Below are 14954 nucleotides of genomic sequence, written 5' to 3' on the forward strand. Positions count from 1 at the left end.
ACGTGACCAGCCTTTCTCTCCCATCTCCCTTTCCTGCCCCAGCCCCAAGTACACGGAGTTCTTAACCTGGGCTCCAAGATCTTGTTTTTGTTGTAAAAAAATTTTTGATCATCATTCCAAAGACTTATTGATATCTTTTGGGTTGATTTTTTTTTTTTACATCATAGTCATTTCTGCACAAACCACATCCTCCACCCAGCCTTTTCTTTATCACAACAACTAGTTAAGCAAAACCACTCAAAACCATACAGATAGCATATGGGATGTTTTTCACCCGTTTTCTTGCACTTCTTCAAAGGAATCCACCAACGTGCATTTCTTAAGTATCTTATTATAGATAAATGAAAATCCTGCTCTCAAGGAGCTTACCTCCAGAACTTTTTAAAAAAATATTTTGATAATATTTCAATATAATTTGCTCCATTTGTAATCAATCCCAAATATTTTATACATTTAAAAACTTTACTCCGAGCAAGAGTTCATAGGCAGACCACCAGAGAGGTCTATGAGGCCCTTGTTCTATTCAAGTGCCCCATTACTCCAACAGTGTTGCTGTGTCCCCATCCCTCTGGACTTCCACTCCAGTGGTGCAGATCCCAACCCATCCATGCCTGCCTTACCCTAAATGCCCTTCCATGAGAAAGACAATTTGCTGGGCTCCTTTTATTTCTGTTGATATGGAGAAGACGTAATTGGAAGGCCTGGCTGTCCATCAAGTGCTACAGATAAGTGAAATGCCAAGTCAACCAGGCAGCTTGGGAAGAGTAAGGGGTGAAAGGCCTGGAGATTAGGAATAAAGGAATAGATGTGCATTTGTTAGGTGCCTACTATGTGACCAGCACATATGTCAAGCCCTGAGGATCCAAAATAAAATGAGACAGGAGCCTGCTTCTGGTGGGGTCTGGGTGGTGGCCCCAGCGGGAAGTCAGAGATATCGAGTGGATTCAGTGAGGAGTTCAGTGCCCTTTCCAGTTAGCAGCATTCCCGGAGGGAAGCAGAGATGGAGTAGAAGAGAGAAGGGCTATACCTTTGTATGTTGACAGAAATGGATGCAAGAAGATGACCAGGCTGGAATGTGAAGCCTGCTGGGGCTGTGTAATACGTCAATTAGAATAGGAAGAAGTCTGGGTCAGAAGTCCTTACCTGAGAGGGTTAAGTTCCCCAGGGCCTGGTGACAGGCCTGGAGGATGCAGCCCCAGGATGGAGTTGATAATCTGAGGTTTGCTGTCTATAAAGGTCCTGCTGATGTGTATGTGTCTGTATCATAAGTGTGGCATATGTTCCAGTGGAATAATCAGGGTGAAACGTATCTGAAGGTCTATTCCATATCTGCATTTGATTCCAAAACAAAACTATCCCAGGCAAGTCTTGGCCTAGGGGTCACGACACCTAATGACAGCTAACATTTAGGCAGCACTTTACTCACAAGCCCAGGAAGTAGTGTGAGCATTGTTACCATTTTACAAATGGGGCAGCTGAGTCTCAGAGGGGTAAAGTGACTTACCCACAGTCTCATAATTTGTAGGTGTCAGGCAGAACACCAATACAGGTCCTCTGACTTCATCTAGTGCTGTCTCCCACCATGCTCTATTTTGAACAAATCACTTCATACCTCTGGGCTTCAGTTTTCTACCTGTAAAATGGAAGGGCATCTTCACCTGTTTTGGATCATGTAGCCCTTTGACAGTCTGAAGGAGCCTATGGATTCCTCAGAACCATGGTTTTAAATGTGTAAAATAAAGTGCACAGCATTATAAGGGAAACCAATTATACTGAAATAGTTATCAAAAAAACCCATCCATGGATCACTTGAAATCTACCCGTGGACATCTGGACTAAATGCTCTCATCTGAGAGCTCTGCTCTGACATCCTGTGATTCTAAAGGGGCCTGGTACCACTGGAAAGAAGCATCCTTGGAGTCAGGATCTAGTTTCAAAACTGGATTCTAATACTGTCCAGCTGTGTGACCTTAGGTGAGTCACTTTACGGGGCTCCAGTCTCATCTGTAAAAGAAGCATCCTGTCTCGCTCTAAATTTCTATGTCCAGGTTAAGAGATTCCCTACCTTCCTTGGCAACAACCTTGACATTATTGGGTTGGTTTTTGTTCCCAGGGTACTTGGTGTCCTGGAGTTTTGATTCTCTTGTTTGTCTTCCTCTAATTGTTTACTGCAGAAGATGGCAGATTCAAAGTTGATCTGGACATCTGAAAAACAGCTGCAGGTTACGTGTCACATGTAAATCATCAGTGAGTTTTGCAGTCTTCGCCACAGGTGGCTGAGCTGTAGTTCCTTCTGGTGTTAAATTGAGATTTTCATCTAATGACCTGAAAGCACACGTGTACTTACACACACACACACACACACACACACACACACACACACCGCCATATTGGCTCTTTTTTAGAACAAGCTTCTTATGTACCCCTGTGCTTGAGATGATCTATCTGTGATGATACCCTTTCAATAGAGTCATTACTGAACATGGGATCAGAGATTAAGAGCTAGAAGAGACGTTTTTGAACAAGCCCAGAGTGATGCTGTAGCATGTCCAAAGTCACCCAGGGAGTAACCAGAGCATTTGAACCTGGGTCCTCAGACCTCCCAATCCAGCTCCCTTTTTTCATGCTGTCACCCTAGTAACAGGTAGAGACCATTTGCCATCTCAGAATCAAAGACTATCAAAGCTAGAGGAGGTCACTTGAGAGACCATCTGGTCTAACCCTTTCGTGTTATAGATCAGGAAACTGAGGTCCACTTGACCTCCATAAGGCCCACTGAGGGCAAGGGACTTATCCCAGCCTTCGTTAAAGAGCAATATCTTATGGTAGAGAGAACATTTAACCTGAGGTCAGAGGACCTGTGTCTGAGGCCTGGCAGGGTGAAGGGAAAAAGCTCCCAGTTGAATCAGATGATACCTAGCTTCTCATGTATGTATGTGTGTGTTTATGTGTACATATGTATATATATGGATATGTATATATGGCATTATATATACTATATATGTGTATGTATGTGTGTGTTTATATGTGCATATATGTATATTAGCCATCAAGCCACTGTAAACACCCCCATGTTGCCCTAGGCATTGTGTTTTTCTATATCTATATCTGTTTCTCAATATAGAGATACATTGATTTAGCAGCTATATCTGTACATATGTGTGTATACATACACACATATATACATGTATATATGTGTGTATATATATATATATACACACACACACATATATATATAACTGTACAGAAAGAGAGGGAGAGAGAATCAATGAATCTCTTATCTACCATCCTTTTCCCTACTCCCCAAAAGACTGGTAAGAGTTAAAGAGTAGTTCTATTTTTATCAATTCCTTTTGGTGGCAGCTAGGGCCCTTTTTTGTATCTTTATATCACAGATTCACAATGTTAAGAGCTGGAAGGGGCCTTTGAGATCATTTGTAGAGAAGACATGGACTCTGAGAGGGTAGGTAATTCAGGGCATGGGGTTAGTAACTGGCAGAGCCAATATCCAAACCTAGATCTTCTGGCTCCCAAGCGCCTTGTTACCCATCATGCCCTCCTAAGTCATAACTCCAGTGACTCAGAGTAGACAAAGTGTGGCATCAAGGAAGGACCTCTTGGGTCTGGAGTCAGGGGAGGCCTGACTCTCCCTCCTAGTGCTCTAGGTAACTTTCTCTAAGACTATAAGTTGGGGGCAGCTAGGTGGTGCAGTGGATAGAGCACTAATCCTGGGACTTAGGAGGACCTGAATTCAAATCCAGCCTCAGACATTTACTAGGTATGTGACCTTGGGCAAGTCACCTAATCCTGACTTCTTTAAAAAAAAAAAAAGATGGTATGTCAAAGAGAAGTTACTGACCTATATTGGTAGAAGGGAGTTTCTTAAACTAATGAAATCACAGGTCCAATCCCTATTATTCCCACTTTATGGGTTAGAAAGCTGCTTGCCCACAGGCACAGGGCTGATACCTTGCAGAGCCAGAACTTGATTGGTGGATTTCCTGGGCATAAGGAACATTGTAAGTTAAGCCAGTGAGGTATATGTAGGTATATTATAGGGCATGGTGGTGTGTCCAGTAGGACAGGAGTATAACATTCACATTAGGCAGTTATGAAATCAGACTGGAAAAGTAGGGTGGTGTCAGATTGTGGGAGGCTTTTATTTTAGGCCAAGGGAGGAGATAAGTCTTATCCCCATTGCAATTGGCTACCCTTCAGATACTTGAAAATTGGACACAGAAAGAGTGAGTACAAAGTTAATTTGTACCCGTTGCTTGGAAGGCAACAAAAAGTGATAGGCCTAGATCTGATTGTTCCTTGGGAGCGTGTACTTAGTGTCTTCTCTTCTCCCCTGCCTCTGCCTCAGGCTGGGTGTGGATAGGGAGACCCTTGGAGGATTCAGGAGGGAGCTGACCTCTAGTCTAGAGGGTCTGTGAGTAGTCTGCAGCTGATTTTTGCCCTGACGGGGCCCTCCTGTGACCCTCAGTCCATCTGAGGAGCCGCCTCTGCCCTCTTCCCTTCTTGCCCAAGAGAGCTGAAGCAACTAAATTAGGCATTGCGTCAGCCTTCACTCTCCACTGACTTCATTTATAGGCCTGATCAGATGTTTTTGACTTGTACTGGGGCTGTTTAAAAAATAGTTCCTTTGGGTTGCCTGCAAGACAGCAAAAACACTGTGATAAAACCCAGCATTCAAATGGGTGCTTGTTTACGTTGGCTTACAAGAGGTAAACAGGAATTAGAATAACCTGTTTTTGAGTGGATGTAAACATGGGTGTGATGTGTCATGGTGGGCTAGGAGGTCTTTGTTGCAGGTGCAGAGTAAAGAGGGCCTTAGGTAGGGATGGGGAGAGAGCCCAGGAGACACATTTGAAATGGAAGGCCCAAGCAGAATGGGTGTGAAGACAAAGGCTGCTTTGTAATCCAGAGGAGTCACCTAGCTGGAGCCTGCTAAATTTAACCCCAGTATCAATCAGCAGTTTCCATGACAACCAAGCAAATGCTAAATTCAGATTGTCTGGGGAATTCTCAGGCTGGGTAGGAGGTATGGGTGCCACAGACTGAGGTTATGGGCTCATAGAATCCTAGAGCTAGGAGGGAGGTCAGAGGTCCAAGCCCTTTATTTTACAGATGAGGAAACTGAGGCATAGGTGATGAAGTACTTTGCCTACAGTCACATAAGTAGTAAGTATTGGAGGGATTTGAATTCAGGTCTCCTGACTCTAGGGTTAGTGCTCTTTCCACGTTGGAATAACTCAGCTTATTCTTACAGCCTCAGAAGTAATTTGTATCTAAATGCAAGTGTGTGTGTGTGTGTGTGTGTGTGTGTGTGTGTGTATACACATATATCTACATATATACATACATACACGTATGGATGTATATATCATGCATATATTTTTATATATTCTTGAGGCTTTTTATTTTTATATCACAGTCACTGAAAATCATGCTCCCCTAACCAAAGTTGAACTCTCTCTTATAACAAATAAAACCAAAATACAGGCACGTGAAAATATTCAGTACAGTGTTTTCTCTTGGTCCCATTGTTTCCCTCTGCATCAGTTCAAATAAATAAATCTTCCCATATTCCTCTGAATTCCTTACATGTATTTAAAAGTCATTCTTTTTTAAAAAACTATTTTAAAATATATATTGCTTTTACATCACCTCCATTTGCCACTGTATTACTCCCTGAGTCCCTTCCCCCCAGAACCATTCCTTATAATAAAGAGGAAGAAAATATATTCAGCAGAGCTAAGGTCTCAGAAATGTCTGACGTTATATATAGTGTCCCATGCCCGTGGCCCCTCACCTTTTTGAAAAAGCTGAGAGGGGTGACTTCTCCCTTTGGGGCCAAGTTTGGTCCTTATCATTTTAGAGCATCCAGTTTTGGTTGACTTGTCATTTCTGTTGTGATCATTGTATATGTTTTCTTGGTTCTGCCAACTTTACTCTGCAATAGTTCGTATAAATGTTCTTATGCTCCTCTGTATTCATCATGTTCATTATTTCTTCTAGCACATTCATATCCCATGACATTCACGTACCACCAGCAGCTTGTTAAGCCATTTCCCAGTTGATGGGGAAATAGGTGGCTTCTCTTTTGTTAGAAACTGTTATATGAGAATCTGGAGAATCGCAAAATGGTAGATCACCATTGGAGTTGACTTCATCAGTTCTGAGGGCTCCATGTCAAGACACTTGTCAAGTGTCTGCCATGTGCCAAGTGACACGCTCTCCTGGGCCATCTCCGTGAACTGTCTCTCCTAACGCTCACCATCTTTAAATAAGACTAAGTCTCTGCCATCATGAGGCTGTCAGTCTGGCAGGGAGATGTGATAGGACAGAGGACCACCCAAGCACAGTGCCCTGTGTACGTTAGGCATTTTAACAAGTGTTTGTTGAATTGAATTTCTTAAAAATGGAGTGATTCCGAATAAATGTATAATGTGTAAGCAATGGTGTAATGTCTGAAGAGGGAAAAGTCACTGGTAGCTGGAGGGCCAGGGAGAATTGCCCAAGTGGGAGATATAGTGTTTGAGCTGGACTTTAAAGGATTAATAGAAATGTAAAAGGAAGATTGAACAGCCCATTCTAGGCACGAGGACTGTTTTAAGCAAAGGTCTGGAGGTGGGAAAGTACAGGGCCTATCTAGGCATAGTTTATGGCCTGCTTGGGCTGGAGTATTAGAATTTTTGGAGGGAATTAGTTTGAAAAAAAGTTTTGGAAGTTAAGTGGGGTCAGACTGTGGAGATACTTGAATACCAGACAAAGGAATTCAGATCTGGCATAGGAATCCATTTCTCTAGGGCAGGCCTTTCATCTGAGCCTCAGGCCTACATCTCTTGATACCTTCAAGACCTCTTATGAGTGTCCCACAAACACCTCAAACTCAACACTGTGGGAGGCAGCAACTTCAGACAAGTTTGTCTGAAAAGAGCTTGGGCCACAAGGTGAGAGTGTCTGTACAAATATAAATCATGATTATAGTGTATACTCTGGGTCAGCTAAGTGGTGCAGTGGATAGAGCACAGGGCTTGGAGTCAGGAAGACTCATCTTCCTGATTCAAATCTGGCCTCAGACACTGATGAGCTGAGTGACCCTGGGCACGTCACTGAACCCTACTTGCCTCAGTTTCCTCATTTGTAAAATGTGCTGGAGAAGGAAATGGTGAAGCATTTCCAGCATCTTTGTCAAGAAAACCCCAAAGGGAGTCACAAGGAGTTGGACACGATTGAAAGGAATAAGTGACGAAAAATGGCATAAACTCTACAGATTAAAGCAGTTTTTGGAAGGCAGCATATGGTGGTGGAAACAGTGGCCGAAAAGGTCATGCGATATTAATCTGCACAAGGGAGGCACAATATCAGGACCAGGATGGGGATAATCCCACTGTGCTCTGCTCTGGTCAGACCTATCTGGAGAATTGTGTTCAGTCCTGGGTGCCTCGTATTAGGAAGGACGTTAGTAAGAGGGGGAGCGTTCAGAAGAGGCCAGCCAGGATGGGGACGGTCCTCTAGTTCATGCCACACGAGGACTGGGTGAAGCCTGGAGAAGAGAGCACTGCTGGGGACGTCGTAGCTGTTTTCAGGTTTTTTGAAGGATAGCCATTTAGACGAAGCATTAACCATGTACCGTTTGACTCCAGAGAACAGAGTCAGGAGCAGCAAATAAGAGTTGCAAAGGGACCAGTGTTGGCCAATGTTGGCCAATGTTGGGGGGCGATTTCCTGGCAGTTAAAGCCAGAAGTGGAATCGGCTGCCTCTCACTGGAGGTCTTCAGTCAAAGGCCGAGTGACCGCTGGTCAGCTAGGCTGCAGAAGGGATGTTTGTTCAGCTATAGGTGGAGCAGTGGTTCTGAAGTTCCCGCCAGGCTCTGAGATTCTGCAGTCCTGAACTCGACACAGTAGATCACTAGGAGCCATTGAAGGCCTTTGAGCAGAGGAGTGATAGGCTCGGATTCATGCATGAGAAGGTGAGTCTCATAATAAACAGTTTGATAAATCAGACTGTAAGTTCCTTGAGTGCCAGGGCTGACTTTTACCTTTCTTTATATTCCTAATACTTATCCCAGGGCCTGACACATAGTAGGGACTCACTCAATGCCTATTGACTGACTGACTGACTGACTGAATGAATGAATGAAGACAGGGGAGATGGTATCTCTTGTGAGGGAGTTACAGTTGTCCAGGTGGGTGATTATGAGGGCTAATAATGGGGTGGTGGCAAATGCAATAAACAGAGACAAGGGGAGATTCAAAGTCAAGAGGAGTCCCTGAGCATTAGATGGCCCTGGAATCAGGAAGACCTGAGCTCAAATCACTATCAGACACTTATTAGCTATATGACCCTGGGCACAGCACTTTAACCTCTGTCTGCCTGAGTCTCCTCAGCTGTATAATGGGAATCATAACAGCACCTACCTCCCAGGGCTGTTGTGATCCCCAAATGGTAGATTTGTAGAGTGCTCAGCACAGCCCCTGGCACTCAGTAGGTGCTTAATAAATACTTCTTCCCTTTCTTTTCCCCTTTGCCATTATTCTGGCTTCCCTCTAGTGGCGTCACTTAAAATGCTGGGTTTCCTACCAGGATCTTGTAAGATGCTCCATGGGGCCCTTTAGACCATCCTATGTGTCATCTAGAACACAGCTGGCCTTCGGAGTTCTCCAGTTCTAGCTTAGATAGTTAGTTCAGAGGTTCTTGGATGACCTTGGAGGTTCCTAGATTAAGCTTGTGGATCTTAATGAGTGTTTAGAATTGTCTGGAGAGAACTGACCGCTCCTAAATTGCTCCTGGTCACTTTTAGAACCTATAAAGACTGCCTATGTTCAGGGACCTCTTTAGGAGGTTCAGGCAACCCAGGAGTCCTAGTCTCATCTGAGACCTTTTTCCTCAATATCCTCAGACTATAATCCTTTGGTCCCTGGGAAAGACCTGGCCAAGCTCCCAAGAAAGAGGAGGCTCCCCACCTCCTAAGACCTTGCATGACCATAATGATCTAGAATAATGTTCCAGAATCTAAAAGATTTTCCAAGTTTTGTTGTTAGTTTGGTTTTTAAAGGTTAGAGGCAGTGTGGTGTAGTAGATAGAGAAAACTAGCCTGTGAATCAGGAAGACCTGGGTGCAAGTCCCACATTTAAGACATGCTGACTGTGGTGACCCTGGGTGGGTCACTTAATTTCTCAGTACTCTAGGTAATACTCTAAGATTACAAGTTGCAGGGAACATATTGACCTGTATTGGCAAAGAGCATTTTATTAACTGGGAGTCCCTCACACCAATGAAATTCCAAGTTCAGTTTCAATCCTTTCTCTTTTTAAAAACATTCTCTCCTGAAAACAGTGGGACTGCTTGGTTCTTAAGTCTCACAATCGTCTGGTCTAGTCATAAGCAGTAGAATGCATTAAATACCTTGCCAATTTTTATTTTGGAATTTGCTGAAATGAAAACTTCAAAACATTTGGAGCCCCATTGATTCACTGATGGAGCTATGGGTTGTTCTAACCATTCTGGAAAACAATTTGTAATTATGTCTCCATTGATCTTAAGTCTATACCCCAAAGAGATGAAAGAAAAAGGAAAAGAAGTACTAAAGTACTGGAAACCTAAGGGGATGTTGCCTTACTGCAGTCTCAGTGCATTTGGGATTCCAAAGTACAGGAGCCAGGGTGGTGAGGCTAACAAGGTCCTTAGACGTGCCCATCAACTGGCGAATGGCTGAATGAATTATGGCATAGGAATGTAATGGAATGTCATTGTGCTATAAGAAATGAATGAAGGAAGGCTCAGTCTCAGAGAAACCTGGGAATATTTATATAAACTGATGCAGAGTAAAGTGAACAGAGCCAGAGAGCAATTGATACTATAATATCAATATTGTATAAATGAACAATTCTGAAAGGCTTGAGAACTTTGATCAACTAAATCATTAACCACAGTTCCAGAAGGCTGATAAAGAAAAATTCTGCCTACTTCGTGTCAGAGAAATGATGAATAAAAATATAAATATAAATAAACAATAAAGAATAAAGATAAAGAATAAAAAGTACATTTCTGGACATGGCTACCATGGGAATTTGTTATGCCTGATTATGCTTATATGATACAAGGGTTTCTTTTTCTTTCTTTTTCCCTTTCTTTTCAGTTGGAGAGAAACAAAAATTAATTGAAAAAAATTATCTTAAAAAAAAGGGGCAGCTAGGTGGCACAGTGGATAGAGCACCTGCCCTGAAGTCAGGAGGACCTGAGTTCAAATCTGGCCTCAGACCAAACACTTGACACTTACTAGCTGTGTGACCCTGGGCAAGTCACTTAACCCCAATTGCCTAAAAAAGAAAAAAAAGAAGTTGGTCATTCCCCTGTGAGGTGTTATGGTACCACTTACAGTAAGCTCCTTTGCAAAGTTGCATGTGTAAAGGTGTCCCAGCAGTAACGTTTATGGATCAGACTGGTTTTCTCATTTCTCTGAAGTAGGATTAAGGTTGACATTAAAGTTAGAGTCAAATCAAATCATCTGACTAATTTAATCATATTGTTTTAGATAGATTCCATCAAATTATATGACTCTGCTGAAAAACACATTAAACAGCTCCATCATTTTATGGAACCTTTCTTCAATGAAAAAGAATGCCATTTGGAGTTGATATATGTAAAATGATTGATGCATGCAAAAGAAAGGTAAAGACTGAAGGCTTTGAGCTTGAATGTGAATATCACATTGAACTAATAAGTGAAGGAATGAAGGTGATACCTAAAAATACTTTAGACTCTTTCTTCAAGACAAATGAGGCACAAAAGATATAGCAGAGAAGGCTATGGCTGCATATGTTAAGAGACTTTCTGGCATCCTGAATCCAGAGCTAATGGGAAGAACACATTTAAGGCAGCTAACATTTATGTAATACAACTCAACGTATATTTTTAGGAAGTATAAAATGGACCATAACAGACTCATAAAGAATCCTAACAAAATCTTACACACTATTAATGAAACACAGGGCCCATTGTCCTAAGGAATCTATAGAAAGATGAATAGTTCCCTGCCCAATAGGAGAAAGAATATTGCTAAATATTCTCGGAGCTCATAATAAAGGTCAAAGGTCTATAGAAATACCTTTGGAAGAAGCGAACATTATTTAACCTGTCAAGGTTGATAACAGGAAATTGATTTACTTCTGGATGAAGCCCATGAAAAGTCTGATATCCAAAAATGGAATCAAAAGGTCCTTCATGGGTAACATCTGCATGAATTCAACCTACGTCATATGGACACAGCAGTGTCAAGTTGAAGGCTGAGTCATGTGGATTTCTTTTTTGGATCAGAATGGTTTATGTTGGCAATTCAAGATAAAGTCATTACTGCCAGAAATTATTGTTGGGTTATCCTTAAGGAGCTTGAATTTAGTGATCAGTGTATATTATGCAAGGACAACACATCACTGCAGGTTGTGAAAATATGACATATACTGACTCCCTTATAAGACAAGACCTGGTGACTCATCTTTCAAGGACCAGTGCCTGGTCCAGAGAACCAGAGCCTAGTACATAGGCACTTAATAAATATTTATTGATTGACTAATAAATGACAGATCCTAATACTCCATATGCAGACCCCCAAATATCCTGGAGAACTCAACCAAAAAATTGTCCCGGAGCTAGAACATTATCACACACCAAACCATTATCCACAATTGCCCCAAAATAACAGTTGTTCAGTTGTTTTCAGTCTTGTTTGACTCTTCATGACCCCATTTGGGGTTTTCTTGGCAAAGATACTGGAGTGATTTGCCATTTCCTTTTCTAACTCATTTTACAAATGAGGAAACTCAGGCAAACAGGGCTAAGTGACTTGCCCAGGTTCATATGGCTAGTAAATGTCTGAGGCCAGATTTGAACTCAAGAAAATGAGTTTTCCTGATTCCAAGCTCCATTGTCTCTACCTAGGTTCCCTCCAAAATATCATTGACCCATAAAAACACAAGAGCAGTGTTTGTCATAGATGTTGCCATACAAAATACTCATCATCTCCAACCAACGTGGGGCAAAAAGCTTTCAAAATCCAGAGACTGAGCAGAGGAGATCAAAATCATGTGTGAGCAGGGTGAGATATGTTTCATCCCTGTTGACCTTTCGACTCCTAGAATTGTGCCAAGGTTGCTTTTGGCGAGCCTAGGGAGGATGAGCTTACGTTCCACTACAAAAAGTACTTTATTTTATCCACCCATCTTTTTAATCTGCAGAATAGTAGCAGGATAGAGAATTGCCCCAGGACCTTTTGTAAGTGAACCTCATGGGGAAAAAAATGAGAATGAAATGATGGTTATATTCTTGTGGATTACACAGCCCTGGTCAGATCCCATCTAGAGCACTGGGGACCACATTTTAGGAAGGGCATAGATAAGCTGCAGAACATCCTGAGGAGAATCCCAAGGGGTGAAGAATGTCAGACTAGGGTCTGTCTGCAGAAGGACATCGGGATCTTTTAACTGGAGAAGAGGAAGATTCAGGAAGATGTATTAGTTCTCTTACGGTGTTTAAGGGTACTCATCTGGAAGAGGAATTAGGCGTGTTCTTTTTAGCCCCAGAGGACAGACATGGGAGAAATGATATCAGGAAGAACTTGGAAGCAACAGCCCTTCTGCCCTGGGAATGGAGTGTGATTCCCCCTTATGGGAGTTACCCAAGCAGAGGGCACATGACCCTAATGATCACTAGCATTTATAGAGTGCTTCGAAGTTTGCAAAGTGTTTTACAAATATTATTTCCTTTCATTCTGATAACAACCCTGGGAGGTAAGTGCTATTATTATGTCCATTTTACAGATGAGGAAACTGAAGGAAATAGAGGTTAAGTGACTTGCCCAGGGTCACAGCTAGTAAGTGTCTGAGGCTGGATTTGAACTTAAGTCTTTCTGACTCCAGACCAAGCACTCTATCCACTGTGTGTCACTTAGCTGCCCCTAATATTGGTCTGTTCCTTCCATGTAGTGCCTTGGGTGGGTCCTCCCTGCACTGAGGCAGAGCCAAACCATTCTTCAAATTCTCACCTTGCTCATTCTTTCCCTGATGCCCTCAGGGCATTAGTCCTCAGGCTTCCTAGTGGTACTTACTTTTGTACCTTTTGTATCTCTCCCCCCACCCTAGAATGGAAGCTTCCTGAGGACAGGGACTGATTTGTGCCTAGCACACTGCCTTCTTGCACATTAGGCCCACCATAAGTATGTGTTTCCTTGAATCTTGTTCAATGTCTACCTACTTCTTTCTGTCAATCTTTCTTTGAGAAGATATCCAGCTAAAGGGAAGCCTTCCTCTGCTTCTCCCACACCCTTGAGACTGTCAGGAGGTCTGTCTGTTACCTCTCTGCTTAAGATGTACAACAAAGCACTTCTACACACATCATGTCATTTTATCTTCAGGACAGCCAGGGTAGGTAGTGTGAGAGCTTGCAAACTTCAGAATGCTTTAAGGTTTGCGAAGTCTTTACAAATCAATTAGTTAATACAATTATTCAGCAAGCATTTATTAAGTGCCCACTGTGTGCTAGTGATTGGGATTACAAAAATAACTCAGTCCCTGCCCTCAAGAAGCTTGCATTCTACCTGGGATGCAGCGATCTCTGATGTTGGATCTTACTGAGGTTCAAAGTGTTTAAGTGATTGATACTAACCTGGGTCTAAAGCTGGCTTCCCTGGAGGGAAGAGGAGGAGGGCTGTTTCTCCTCACCTGTCACCAGGGAAAGAAGTAGCTACCTCCCGCGGAGGGTTGGGGTGGCATGGTGCTGGAGGCACTCAGTGCTGGCTGTGGACATTAGACCTTTTGTTCCCTGGCACAATCCTCCTGTTTTCCCCATAACTGGCTTTAGACTTGACTGTAATCTCAAACTTACTGGTGCCCAAGGGAAGACAGATTTCTAGAATTACAGTACAATCCAAGAAACTCTTTTAATTTTTATTTTATTCTAGACAAATACCGCCACCACCCTGGGGGGAAAAAGGAGTGTTTTCATACAGAAGAACACAAGAAGAGGATTATACATGAAACCCATGAATCTCCATTTCATACTATGTCACTTTTTTTTTTCAGCCAAAGACAAGGTTTATTAAAGATCCGCCATATTAGCCAGATTCTTAAGGAATCTGAGAGTCTGTGAGGTATTGGCTAGATTCTAAGAATCTGAACCTTGTCACTTTTATAAGCAGGTCTAACTAGGAATTTTGGTGACTGGGGCAAGCATCATGAGCCATACCAAGGAGAAGGACCAGAGGTAGGCCACCAGCACAAGGCCATTGCTGGGGAGGAGAGAGGGAAGGCAGAGCAGAGGAGAAGCCTCATTTTGGTTAACTAGGCACCTTCTAAGTTCTATTGATTCTATGCTGTGAAGCCTCTTTAAATTTGGTGCACTGGGATCAAGCTCCAGTTGTCTTGCTGTAGTTACAGATATGCCTAGAAGTCCACAGGCTCATGTAGAGGGGAGAGTCCACCATCCCTAGGTTAATGAGTCCTTCCAAGTCCCTTTTCCCTTTTCCCCATGACAGATTGTTTTAGCTTCTTGCCCTCAGGCAGAATAGTGCCTAGAGAGAGAGTAAAGAGTTTCTGCTCTCTGGAATGGGTCTTTCTTATAGGGCTATTGTTTGAGGCCAATGCTTCAGGAGTTATTTCACTCCAGTCAAGACAGCTTTATGATGGAGGACCAGCATGGGAACGAGATGCAGATGACCTTGTTGCAGTCTGAGCGGTTGAGACCCCTCAAAGATTAAAGTACAGGACGGGGTCATCTGGAATGAGTTCACAGACTATTCTATAAGTCAAGCTGGCAAAAAGTTCATTGTTATGCTTTTCAGTGGGCAAGGATTCTTAAGGAACCTGCGACCTTAGAGGGGTACAGTTAAAGTTTGTATAGTATAAAATATAATAAAACATGTGTCAAATATGCTAACTAGGGGATTCAGGGCA

This window comes from Phascolarctos cinereus, unplaced genomic scaffold (genome assembly GCF_003287225.1).
Source record: "Phascolarctos cinereus isolate Bilbo 61053 unplaced genomic scaffold, phaCin_HiC Scaffold_2;HRSCAF=192, whole genome shotgun sequence".
NCBI lineage: Eukaryota > Metazoa > Chordata > Mammalia > Diprotodontia > Phascolarctidae > Phascolarctos > Phascolarctos cinereus.